Here is a 4,644-nt window from a genome sequence, read left to right as displayed (position 1 = left end):
TTTCAGAATGTGGAATATCCCTTCCGGGTAGTAATGATGGGCCACAGATGTGTACAGTGATGCTGCACCGGGAAGGAGCCTTTGGTCAGCTGGACTCAGAGAGTCAGGTGACTCTGACAGGAACGCCTCTCGTTTTCTCTCTGGCCGAGAAAAACGTCAGGGTTCGCTGTAAACATGGGGTCACGGTGAACTACGCAGTAGACACAGTAGTGTTTGAGGGGACCAAAGGTGGTGAGTGCCAAGGTAGTGGGATACCACGGGACTTAGTCTATGCCTGGGAGAGGGGCCGGGACTTTCTTTTGTTTGATGACGTTTGGTCTGACGATGGAGATGCTTCGACTGTGGGGCAAGCAGACAGTGAGACAGTGACGGCTCCTGACATGGACAGGTCAGAGGTAGAACTGACCAGAGGAAGAAGTACATCTGCCCAACTGACGGACCTGACGTCTCGTGATAAGACAGATGGTGGGCTGGGAGATGAGACTACTGGACTAGACACATTGGTGCTGGACGGTAACTGGAGGGTTCACTCGACTGGTGTGACTGACCCAGTGGTACCCTTTGATGATATAATTAAAGAGGTAGTGGTGAGACACGTGCTGGCCAAAAGAGAACAAGATTATGAGATACAGCTGATAAAGGAGACTGTAACAGAACATGTCGAACGGGAAAGAGTCCTAAGGCAAGCAGCTGAGCACAGAGTGGATGAGCTGGAGAAGGAAGTCTCTGAGCTCAGAGGTCACCTGTCAGCATGTAAAACCATGAACAAGACCCTGTTGGAAGATATGGAGGTGCTCAGAGAGGCCCAAGAGAAGCATCAACAGGAGATTCTCAGGAGAGAGGATCAGCGTCGCTACCTGGCAGAGGAGCGAGATAAAGTTCTGCAAGAACTCAGTGGAGTAGTAAAAGGTCTTCTACAGGAGAAGTGGATGGGCGAAGACGTACAGCGGCCTTGCCCGACTGATAGCAAGGCAGAACTGCCAAAGCCCATCTTGGAAAAGGGTCCTGAAGACTGTAAATCTCAGGAAGATGGTGAGCCAAGAGCTGCACAAGACTGTCACCCGGTCTTGGCAGATACCTTGAGGGAAGTGTCCGTGGGGAACCCAGAGCCATCTGTCCAGGATGAGAGCAAGTCCATGACCTTCAAGTGCGTGATGGAGGTACCCGAAGACGTGTGAGAAGCGTGTGCCAGCGAAGGTGTGCATGAGACCTTTAAAAAGGCAGTAAAGGCCTATAGTGTGAGCTGGGCACCAGAAACAGACCAGTTGGTGATACTGGCAGAAACGGAAGACACAGAGAGAAGGGTGGCTGTCCTGAAGGAGATGCACCTACAATGTCTCCACACGAAACAGATGCTCGTGGAGCGTAATAGGAAAGCTGCTCGACGTCTGGAGCTTGCAAGGGAAGCACAAAGTCGGCTGGGCTTTGTGGAAGACATAATTCCGGTACCCAGAAATCTGGTGGGGAAAGTCGTTGGCAGACTTGGAAAGGTGATGCAGGAGATGGTGAATCGATCCTGTGTGAAGAGAGTGAGGATCCCACCTGCTGGTGAAATCCAAGTCGTTATTGAAGATGACATGGTTCCTGTCATTGTGGTTGGTTCGGTGGAAAGCATTGGGAAGCTTCGCATGCTCCTGGAATATCAGGTAGCGTACCTGAAGGAGATTGAGCAGCTAAGACAGGATCGACTGCAGATGAATGAGCAGATAGAGAACGTCAGGTGGCGTCCCCCTCCAACCCAAGGTGTAAGGACCCGAAGGGATCCTCCAAGGAATGAAAGGACAGGTAGTCGAAGGCAAGAACGTCGAGAGTCCGCAAGTGGCCGTTCTAATCTTAGTAACATAGGCACGAGACTCGGTGGTGGACATAGCGACAGAGGGTCAGACTCAGACCAGCCAGTTGGCCCAGCTGGACGTGGGACTCATGACCGTGCGAACTGGGAGAGCCAGCCAGTGAGAGAAAGGTCGCGTGATGAAGCACACTGCAGACAGGTGGAGACTAAAGAGTGTCTGGTCACACTGACGGACGTTGACGGGAAGGCCAAAGCCCAAGGCCGAGATACTGACCGCTGGGGGCAGGGGAGGCCTAACGTAAATATGCAGAATGACTACCGAAACAGACGGAGATGGTCCTCCCGACTGGTAGGGCAAGGTGACATGGGTGCCAGGTCTCAAGATCCCTGGGTGATGTCATGTGTTCAACCCCACAAGTTTGAACAGAGGGGGGAGGTATGTGGTGTAGTTACCACTATGTCAGCTAGGGGGCGCTGTGTGGATGTCCCAGGACGGGTGTACAGGCACATTCAGTGTGGTAACAGGAGCAGGGTCCTAAATGACCATTATGGGTCTCAAGGTGGGTGGCCTTGGGATGCAGGCTCCAGGGTGTATTGATCAGCAGAGGTACTGCTGATCTTTCTGTTACACTGAGTCAGGGAAGCCTGTGTGTGTCTATACAACCTTTAGTGATGTCATAGCCATGTGATCACCTGTGGGTGTGGTTACAGGGCTATGTAATTGAGGTGTTTGGCACATGTGAGAGAGTGGAGGGAGTCTGTCTGAGTGTGGACAGACTTCCATGTGTCCAGGTGGGACACTACAGAGAGTGTATATGAGGAGGACTACAGCTCCCAGCATGTGCTGAGACTCTCGGTCCGAGTCTGAAGCCACGGACGTTTATGTTCTTTTGTGCCTAAGCTAGAGGCTATTTTGGTGATACGCTGATTTATGGTTTATGGAGCAAATAAACCTCATGAACTTTGGGAAGAACCTGCCTCATGATTGTCTCCCGCTGCACCTGAGCGAGTCACATCCCTACAAACAGTCAATATAACCTTTTGCTACTCATAATATGATTGCAATTATATTTCTGTATGTGATAAAAACATCTGACAAACACACATAAAAACCAGAGGCCAGCAGATCATGTGAAAATATAATATTTGTGTCATTCTCAAAACTTTTGGCCATGACTGTAGAAATGCTTTGTCTTTTGTCTGAACTATATGTGACCTTATTTATATTATACTAATAAAATATATTTTAAATATTTTTTTTATATATTTCTGACCATATCTCCGTGGTTTTTGTAGGATTTATGGGCTCAGATGAAGCAACAAATTTAGAAAGTTCATTCAGTTTCAGAAGTCATTGCAAAAGTAGAATTTCACTGCGCTTTGGGATTAGGCCGCTTGAGTGGGCCCACTCACTTTTTGACTCTTGAATTATGGGTCGCCCTCCCAGGGCTATGGGGTACTCGGTACCGGGCCGGTGTCTGTGGGATGTGTCACAGCAGCAGTGACCCGGTCCGTGGCCCTGGGCGCCCAAGTAATGAGTGGAGAATTGAATAGTGGTTTGTAGTTAATGGAATAGTTCGTGACGCCACCTGTGGTGTTCGGCAAGTGGGATGTTAAGCCGACGCTGCATGCAGATCCTCTGGGACTGGTGGTGTGTTGCAGCAAAGATGTAAAAGCTCCCGACAGGTGAAGCTGTAGTCCCAGGGCAGTGTAGGTGTAGTTGGCACGGGGATGTAGCAGTGCCGGAAAAGTAGGAAGCAGACAAAAACACAGCGGGGTGCAATTTTGGTACCTTTACTTGATAAATGCAGTCCAGGGTCCTGATTACAGATGGTACCGGAGCAGGTTAGCCTGGAAGCAGCTTAGGGATTCTCTCCCAGCAGATGGGCTGTGCAGTCTCCTTCCTAGCGCTTATTTGAATTAAGTACTCCCAGTACTGAGTTACACTGGAGTTCCTCCTGACAGATGTTCCCAAGAACCTTACTTGCACAGCAGACAGCTGTAGCCTGTCTCAGGGACTCCTCTCTCCTGAGTCTCGGCTCACTATCCAAGCTGCTGTTGTGCCCTCAAGTCCTGGGAGTAGGGCATTTACAGCCTCCTACTCCTCTGGTGTCTGTTGCAGGACCGTTAGTATCCGTACAACCGTGGAGACCAGGCTCCAGTTCATGCGCTCTCACTGGAGATGAGCCTTTCCTCTCTGCTCAATCTCCGCGCTTCTTCCCCTCGTCTGCACACATGGCCCTCCTCACACTAACTGACCACTCCTCTCTCTTGGCCCTCAGAGAGCACTCCTTCCCTCAGTCCCGGTTCAGAGTCCCCCCTGCTGGCCTGGAGTGGAACTGTGCTGTATGCATAGGTTAACTGCTGGAGAGACCCTTTACTGCCTCCAAGCCTGGCATTACCCTCCCTGGAGGAAGGAAAAGCCACTGTGGCGGCCATACTCCTGGGGGCGCCACATTTACACCAAATCAACCATACAGTATACCATTTCTAAACATGCCTCTAGAATTTGGTAAAGCTTAAGGTTTACCGTACTTCTGGAATCAGTTTCTATATTATTTTTTTAGCAAGGTATGAAATTCCTTGTAAATTGTAAATCAGAAAACTTGAACTTTTCTTCAGGAATTCATTTACCTCTAGTTGTGGCTCAGATAGGATCTCATCTAAGTTGACCTGAGTTTCACCAATAATTTCTTATCTTTCCAGGGCTCCATCAAGTTTACATGTTCATTAAATTACTTTCTTTCACCTGATTGTTGTCCTCTGAAGTTCACTTTCTGCACCCTTTTTTGAACTTCCTTTTAATGGTAGCACTAAGAGAAGGACTCTATCCCCAGCACATAGGTTTAGAA

The sequence above is a fragment of the Dendrobates tinctorius genome, unplaced genomic scaffold (assembly GCF_039654945.1).
Source record: "Dendrobates tinctorius isolate UK_male_01 unplaced genomic scaffold, ASM3965494v1 ptg000151l, whole genome shotgun sequence".
Classification (NCBI taxonomy): Eukaryota; Metazoa; Chordata; class Amphibia; order Anura; family Dendrobatidae; genus Dendrobates; species Dendrobates tinctorius.
This window is presented reverse-complemented; position numbering follows the sequence as displayed.